The sequence below is a fragment of the Cupressus sempervirens genome, chromosome 5, assembly GCF_028749045.1.
Source record: "Cupressus sempervirens isolate cs-2001-9-10 chromosome 5, ASM2874904v1, whole genome shotgun sequence".
NCBI classification, from domain to species: Eukaryota; Viridiplantae; Streptophyta; class Pinopsida; order Cupressales; family Cupressaceae; genus Cupressus; species Cupressus sempervirens.
Genome location: NC_143122.1, coordinates 639,948,743 through 639,958,154, shown reverse-complemented (window position 1 = coordinate 639,958,154; position 9,412 = coordinate 639,948,743). Strand labels below are relative to the sequence as shown.

The 9,412-nt window shown below is 39.4% G+C and overlaps 1 pseudogene; it reads left to right on the top strand.

Annotated features, from left to right (window-relative positions):
* Positions 1 to 693: 693 nt before the first annotated feature.
* On the top strand, positions 694 to 9,146 carry LOC149557534 (phosphatidylinositol transfer protein PDR16-like; annotated as a pseudogene).
* The last annotated feature ends 266 nt before the right edge of the window (positions 9,147 to 9,412 follow it).

Below are 9,412 nucleotides of genomic sequence, written 5' to 3'. Positions count from 1 at the left end.
GAAAACCTGCAATCACATGGATATATGAAAATATCGAGTGCACTATCAACTGGGAATAAATTTGAATTGTTCAACGAAATGTCTCAGGTACAATATACATTACTAAGAAGTTTGGATTGTGTGCGTATGTGAGCTGTGGTAATGGGTATATGACACTCCAACTTAAGTTAAACATAGCACTGCATTTGATGTGAAGAAATCAAGCCCAATAATAGATAGATATGGCTTGAAATTGATCATTGAATTTATGAAATAAGACTGTTGATGCCAAAGAATAACATGTGGACCATTTAGACATATGTCAAACATGCAATGTAAGTTCAGTTATCTGATGTATACAAGCATTGAAAATTTGAAGCCATAGTCATTGACCCATGGTGTTGGTGCATCTTCTCACCAAGTTCAAAGACTTTATTATAAGCATGAAAGCTCAAAAGGTGATAAATGATGATTTCATAAAATGCCACCATTTTGGATCCACTACCACATATGATGAACATACCATATGGTCATTGGCACTTAAAGAAAAGTAAAGGAGGAAGTCAATTTCTTTAGTCTTCCTCTCACAAAAGACTTTGGGTCAAATCTTAATAGGTTGGTGTGAATTCTACACACCAGTGGAGTAACAAGTCTGAAGTTGTATTGCCTGATCATTCACCAATGATGCTAGTAGCATAGACTTCTTTCAATACGATGAAAGTTGGGGCAAATTTTCTTGACAAAAATGGAAGAACTATTGTTGTGATCACCCTTGCAAAATAGAACACTACATCTCAAGATAATCAATTGCATCACCTCGTGTATCTAATTGAAAATGCCATCATCAATTTACCTCTTGATCAGGAGCAGATGGTTTGGCTCATAAACTTCACTGGTTGGTCCTTGTCAAATTCTATGCCAATTAGAATAGCTCAGGAAACTACAAATATTCTACAAAATCATTATCCCAAAAGGCTGGCATTGGCAGTTCTATACAATCCTCCAAGAGTTTTTGAAGCTGATGTAACACCCCAACCTTGCTTCCAAACCCCAAGCTCTCTCTCAGGGCTACCTTAGGTCATTCACTAGACCCACTAGGGCTTCTTCACACCCTATAATTACTAGGACCTTGCTCAAGAGATCCTAATCCTTCAGTTGGGGGTACACCAACAAAGTAACATCAAATTTCTTACTAGCCGGCTCCAGTCCGCTATTAACCCTCAAGTCCATCTATAGCTCCAAGGGTACCAGTTCTTCATCTAGGGTTTTTTTAGACTCCTTCTAACATCCATGACCCTAAACAATGCTGATTTCATAGGCGTGTTCAATCTACTAGGGAAGATACACCAAATTGCTCCAAACAGGCTACTAGGAATTAACCCTCCTAAATAGCTGGAAACAAGATTTCTTGAAAAAATTCTTAACAAACCTACAAAAAAATTATATTTTTGGATACCCTTTTTAGAGTACTTCAAGCTTCTGTAATTTTCTAGCCTCCAAAATTTTCATACAATGAAAGTACAGTTTTAGGCCAAAAATGAGGATTTCAAGTGCTTTATCGTTGTTGTGATGGAAAACCACCTTAGACACCTTTCCAAGACCTCTCCTTTGGACTGGAGCAAGGTTAGACCTTCTCATTACTCGCTGTGTAGCCGGATTAAGGTATTTGTACACTCAATCCTCTCCATAACTCATTTTCCAACTGTGATTCCTAGCCAAGTTGCATTTGGCTTGCCTAGGGCATCACCTTAAAAATGCTTGCTGATGCTTTCAAGGGCCCTCCTTCTTGATACATAATGTACATAGATCCTAGTTCCAAATATCAAAATACCAGAGGTTTCCAATGGTGGGAAGTGGCCCTAAGATCCCATTTTCTAAGTGCAGCCCTGTTCAGATCAGCAACTTGCCAAGAACAAAAAGATTTTTCCACACTAATGCAAACGAATTAAAATGATCAAATAAACACTACAAAAAGATTAAAAACAATATTTCAGAACTTTTCCAACACAAAAATTAGGCCATTCAATCCTCCTCTATTAAAAAAATGCCTTCAAATGCATAAAACCGGCAACAAAATACTTGCTCAATTCGTACAAAATGCAAAACCAACTTGTCCAACCCCCTAAAAATGGATGTCCTCACATTTTTAAAGGCTCCTCCATCAGTTCCATAACTTTTCTAAATAGTTAGGATGTTCTAAACACACAAATGCCAAAAAGTTGCTTTTTGCAAGAAAATGTTGTCTTGACAACATGACAACATTTCAGCAACTTTTGTTCTACATGGAGTTAGACCTCCAAATTTGGCACAAAAATAAAGTAGACATATAATATGCATAAAATGACTTCAAATAAACAATTCAAAGCCATTGGAACCTTTCTAGACCATTTTAGCCTTTTCCGGACCTAAGTCACCTAGTCGACAATAGTCGGCAACTTCTAGCAACTTAGTCACTTTGGGTCTTGCCAAGTCTCCTAAACACACCTAAGGACCACATAGGACCTATTATTAGAATAGTGATGTGGCTAGCATCACTACAAGCCAAAAATAAAGAAATACCTAGGTTTCACACTTAGCCTACCTAGGTGCTCCTGCACCATACTCCCCCCTCCAATAAAGAACTCAAGGTGGATCAGTTTGCAACAAATCTAGAGGTATGCCAACCTTCTTGAACTCTGTCTCAGCAACCCATGTAGCCTCTGAAATTGGTTTCTCCTTCCATTTGATGAGGTGTTCCATGTAAGCCTTGTGCCTTGTAGTCTTCTTTACCCTTGAATCTAACACCTTTTCTATCTCCAACTTGTTGTTTGTAGGTGTTGAAGCAAGTTCAAGATCTTCATGAACATCGGGACTGAGTTGAGATGGGTCACCTTTGTATGCCACCAAGTCTTGCACATTAAAAATAGGGGATATGCCCAAATCGGAAGGTAAATCTACCTTATAGGCATTTGCTCCATATTTAGCCAATATTTTGCAAGGCCCTACCCTCTTCATCTGTAACTTAGTAGGAATGCCTTTTTGAAGCCTTGCTTTGTTCAAATGGACCATCACATAGTCCCCAACAGCAAACTAAACATCCTTCTTCTTTTCATCCACCTTGGCTTTGAGTTTTAGAGTGTTGTCTTGAATAGTCTTCTTGACTTGCTCCTGAATCTCCTTCATGGTTTGTACAAAGTCTTCAGCTTGACCACTAATTTGATCCATGTTTCCAAGACACCTTAGTTCACATACACCTCTTGGGTGCATGCCATAAACAATTTCAAAAGGACTCTTTCCGGTAGTCCTATTCTTGCTATCATTGTAGGCATATTCTGCTTGTGAGATGATAACATCCCAAGTTTGACCATACTCCTTAGTTAGGCACCTAAGAAGGTTACCTAAAGTTCTATTAACCACCTTAGTTTGACCATCAGTTTGAGGATGGTAAGCTGAACCAAAAGACATGTTAGTGCCAAGCTTCTTCCATAAAGTCTTCCAAAAGTGACTCATGAATTTCACATCTCGATCCGACACAATGCTTAATGGAAGTCCTTGAATCCTTACAACCTCTTTGAAAAACAAATGAGCTATATGACTTGCATCATTAGTTGTCTTACATGGAATGAAATGTCCCATTCTACTGAATCTATCAACAACAACATAAATGCTATCATACCCTTGCTTAGTTTTAGGCAAACCAACAATGAAATCCATACTTACACAATCCCATGGTCTGCTAGGAATTGGTAAGGGCTGGTAAAGACTTGCATTGCTCATTCCTCCTTTTGCCTTCATACACACCATACATTGCTCCACATACTTGGTTACATCTTTGACCAATTTAGGCCAATAATAGAACCTTTGCACTAGTTCTATTGTCTTGCTGATACCAAAATGCCCACTCAAGCTGCCATTATGCTTCTCTTGTATTAGGTTCTCTCTCATGGAACCTCTTGGTACACACAACTGGTTACCCTTAAATAACAACCCATTTTGCAAAGTGTATTCTGAAAATCTGCTATGAAAGTGGTTTCCAAAATCCATGCATACCTTATAGGCTTCAGCAAAGTCCTCATCATTCTTGTAAAGATTCTGAAAACTCTCCACTCCAATGCTATGGAGCTGAATCTCTTGGAATGTTAAAACCCTTCTACTTAATGCATCAGCAACCTTGTTCATTTGTCCTTTCTTATGCTTGATTGTAAAGGTGAAGGCCTACAAATATTCCATCCACTTCAAGTGCCCGTTGCTCAACTTCTCCTATGTGTTGATGTAGCTAAGAGCTTGATTATCTGTAAACACAACAAATTCTTTTGGCAACAAATAGTGTCTCCACTTCCTAAGACACTGGACTAAGGCATACAATTCTAGATCATAGGATGAGTATTTCTTCTTGGCCTCATTTAGCTTTTCACTATAGAAGGCTACTGGTCTACCTTCTTGACTCAACACCCCACCCACTGCTAGGCCACTTGCATCACATTCTAAGGTGAACAACTTTTCAAAGCTAGGAAATTTTAGGATGGGTTGAGTAGCTACTTGTTTTTTTAACATATCAAATGACTTTTCAGCCTCTAAAGTCCACCTAAACTTGGACTTGACTCCCCCCTTTATGGTATCAAGAAATGGTGCACAAATACCACTAAAGTTCCTAATGAACTTCCTATAAAATTGAGACAAACCGTGGAAACTTCTTACCTCACTAGATGTGGTAGGTGTAGGCCAACTTAGGATAGCAACAACTTTCTCCTTGTCCATCTTCAAAGTTCCTTTAGACACCACAAAGCCTAGATACACCAACTCTTGCTTGAAGAAGTCACACTTCTCAAGGTTGATAGATAGCTTCTCCTCATGAAGCCTCTTCAAAACCGCTTCTACATGCTTGACATGTTCCTCTTTGGTCTTGCTGTAGATGAGGATATCATCCAAATACACCACCAGAAATCTTCCTGTGAAGTCTTTGAGCACTTCATTCATGAGCCTCATGAAGGTGCTAGGGGCATTGGAAAGACCAAATGGCATCACAAGCCATTCATAAAGACCATCATTAGTCTTAAATGCTGTCTTCCATTCATCTCCCTCCTTTATTCTAATTTGGTGATACCCACTTTTCAAGTCTAGCTTAGTGAAATACATAGCACCTCCTAGACAATCCATAAGGTCTTCAATTCTTGGAATAGGAAACCTATACCTGATTGTAATGCGGTTAATGGCCCTTGAGTCAGTACACAACCTCCATTTTCCTCCCTTCTTGGATGCCAAAACCACCAGGACTGAACAAGGGCTTATGCTCTTTTGGATCAAACCTTGGTCCATCAACTCTTGGACTTGTCTTGCCACTTCAAGGTTCTGATCTGGGGTTAACTTGTAATCTGCCTTATTAGGTAGTGAGGCACCTGGAACAAAGTCAATTTGATGGCTGATAACTCTTCTTGGTGGTAGGGTAGCTGGTGTACCATCACTAACAATCTCCTTATACTTTACAAGCAACTCTTGTACCTCTGCTGGTAAAGGTTCTTGGACTGGCTTTTCTTCACTTGTAGCCTTTAGTATGAGTGCAAATCCTTGGCTCTCCTCATGCTTGAGGTCTCTAATAAACTCTTTCTCTCCACATAGCAGCACATTAGGCACCTTGGACTATGGTTCATCCCCTTCTAACAATGACTGAATTTTGAAGGTCTTGCTTCCTTTCTTAAATGTTATGGTATTTTCCTTGCCATCATAGACCACTTCCCTATCAAATTGCCAAGGTCTCCCTAGCAAAAGATGACAAGCATCCATTGGAAAAATATCACATAATAAGCGGTCTTTATATCCGGCAATTGAGAAGTCCACCCATGCTTGTTCATTCACTAGGATGTTTTGCCCTTTGTTAAGCCATGTGACTTTGTAAGGGTTGTCATGAGGTATCTTCTTCAGTTTGAGCTTTGTAACAGCCTCCTCTGATATTACATTATCAGTTGATCCAGAATCAACCACCACCTTGCATACTTTTCCTAGGATCTTGCACTTGATCCTAAACAATGCCCTTCTGTGTCTAGGCTCATTAGAAGCTGGTTGCTTGATCAGCACCCTCCTAAACATGAGGTTCTCACCTTTTTCAGACTCAATATGGTCTATGTAAACATCCTTGCAACTTCTATTATCTTCTTGTGCATATGCTAGCCTTTTATCTTTGCTTGAGGAAGAGGGTTTGTTCGGGCACCTATAGGCAGGATGGCCTAGTTGACCACAATTGTAACACTTCATTGTTGCAAAGTAAGAGCTGCTCCTACCTCCTCTACCCCTACTTGATCCTCCTTGATTGCCTCTCCCTCTATTATAACCACCTCTTGAAGAGTGGTCAATAGTTTGCTCCATGGGTTTGCTTTCACTTTGGCTCTTTTGATCACTACCTTTGCCTTGGTAGCCTCCTCTTTGATTTTTTTGATTTCTGCCTTTGCCTCTATCTTTGAAGTTAGAATATCCTTTCCTCTTGTTCTTTTCTTCTACCTTCAAAGCTAGCTGATGACATCTTTGGATAGTGGTAGGGGCCCATAAGCTAAGCTCCTCTTGAATGTTCCACTTCAAGCCACCAAGATACCTTGCCACCTTGAGTGACTCCTCTTCTTGCTTCTTGGATCTCAAACACAACCTCTGAAATTCTTCAGTGTAGGAGGTCACATCAAGATCTTTTTGCTTCAGTCCTTGCCTCTTTTTATGGAGTTGGATCTCAAAGTCTTCAGGTAGGAAGTTCTCCTTGATTTTGTTTTCCATAGCACTCCAATTTGCAATTGGATTCTTGCCCATGCTGACTCTTTCATCTTGTACATACTTCCACCATGTTAAGGCTGAGCCTCTAAGCCTTGACTTAGCAACCTTAACCTTCTGTGCCTCTGAGATACCCTCACACTCAAAGTGGTTCTCCATACCCTCTAACCAATCCATAACTGCATCAATATCCATCTTACCACTGAAAAGTGGCACTCCTTCCAAAGCTTTACCTCCTAAGGCTTTGATTGCCTTCAAGAAGGGCTCTTCTTGCAAGATAGGATCAGGTTCAGGTACAATATCTTCCTCTGCTACCTTTTTACCATTCCCATCTTCTTCTTCATCTCTTTTCTTGGCTGCCTCTACAACTGCATCTAGTTTTTGCTTCACCTCTTCTAGTGCTTCTTCAAGAAGCTGATTTCTTTGCCTTTGCTCATCAACTTCTTTAGCTAACTCCACATTTGTCACCATCATGGATTCTCCTACTGATTCTTCAGCGGCTTCCAACATTAACTACCTTTCCCAAATCTTTAACTGGCTCTGATACCACTCTGATGTAACACACCAACCTTGCTTCCAAACCCCAAGCTCTCTCTCAGGGCTACCTTAGGTCATTCACTAGACCCACTAGGGCTTCTTCACACCCTATAATTACTAGGACCTTGCTCAAGAGATCCTAATCCTTCAGTTGGGGGTACACCAACAAAGTAACATCAAATTTCTTACTAGCCGGCTCCAGTCCGCTATTAACCCTCAAGTCCATCTATAGCTCCAAGGGTACCAGTTCTTCATCTAGGGTTTTTTTAGACTCCTTCTAACATCCATGACCCTAAAAAATGCTGATTTCATAGGCGCATTCAATCTACTAGGGAAGATACACCAAATTGCTCCAAAAAGGCTACTAGGAATTAACCCTCCTAAATAGCTGGAAACAAGATTTCTTGAAAAACTTCTTAACAACCCTACAAACAAATTATATTTTTGGATACCCTTTTTAGATTACTTCAAGATTCTGTAATTTCCTAGCCTCCAAACTTTCCGTACAATGAAAGTACAGTTTTAGGCCAAAAATGAGGATTTCAAGTGCTTTATCACTGTTGTGATGGAAAACCACCTTAGACACCTTTCCAAGACCTCTCCTTTGGACTGGAGCAAGGTTAGACCTTCTAATTACTCGCTGTGCAGCCGGATTAAGGTATTTGTACACTCAATCCTCTCCATAACTCATTTTCCAATTGTGATTCCTAGCCAAGTTGCATTTGGCTTGCCTAGGGCATCACCTTAAAAATGCTTGCTGATGCTTTCAAGGGCCCTCCTTCTTGATACATAATGTACATGGATCCTAGTTCCAAATCCCAAAATACCAGAGGTTTCCAATGGTGGGAAGTGGCCCTAAGATCCCATTTTCTAAGTGCAGCCCTGTTCAGATCAGCAACTTGCCAAGAACAAAAAGATTTTTCTACACTAATGCAAATGAATTAAAATGATCAAATCAACACTAAAAAAAGATTAAAAACAATATTTCAGAACTTTTCCAACACAAAAATCAGGCCATTCAATTCTCCTCTATTAAAAAAATGCCTTCAAATGCATAAAATCGGCAACAAAATACTTGCTCAATTCGTACAAAATGAAAAACCAACTTGTCCAACCCCCTAAAAATGGATGTCCTCACATTTTTAAAGGCTCCTCCATCAGTTCCATAACTGTTCTAAATAGTTAGGACGTTCTAAACACAAAAATGCCAAAAAGTTGCTTTTTGCAAGAAAATGTTGTCATGACAACATGACAACATTTCAACAACTTTTGTTCTACATGGAGTTAGACCTCCAAATTTGGCACAAAAACAAAGTAGACATATAATATGCATAAAATGACTTCAAATAAACAATTCAAAGCCATTGGAACCTTTCTAGACCATTTTAGCCTTTTCCGGACCTAAGTCACCTAGTTGACAATAGTCGGCAACTTCTAGCAACTTGGTCACTTTGGGTCTTGCCAAGTCTCCTAAACACACCTAAGGACCACATAGGACCTATTATTAGAATAGTGATGTGGCTAGCATCACTACAAGCCAAAAATAAAGAAATACCTAGGTTTCACACTTAGCCTACCTAGGTGCTCCTGCACCAGAAGCCTTTTGGAAGATTTTCAAATATTTCCTTGATCGAAAGACATTTGAGAAAGTTAAGTTCATTTACCCAAAGAAAAATGAAAGTGCTAGAATGGTCCAGCAAAACTTTGATTTGGATAAGTTTTAGAAGGCATTTGGAGGAAATAGCAACTCTCAATATGACCATGAAGAATTCTCAAAGCTTGTGAGACAAGATGACATAAAAATTTCCCAGCATTGGATGTCAAATAGAAAGCCCAATGAATTGAATGGTAATCAAACTTCACAAGCAGATATCAAAGTTGATGCGAACTTCCAAGGATGATGGTCCAGTTTTGATTGAAATTATAATGTTCAAAGGTGTAGAGGCAGGAATGTTGGTAGTGGCAATGCTTCTTTGTTGACTCCATTATGCAATTGTCATTCAATATACTAGCATCAAGTCGACTGGTGGAGTCTTTTCATTTCATATTCTTCGAGGCAGATCAAAGGATGAGATAGAGTCTTTTGAGCTTCTCCGTATGTGTAATTTCAAAAATATTATTCAAAGTCTTTCCAAGTCTCTGAATTCAAAGAATTTCATATTCTCAT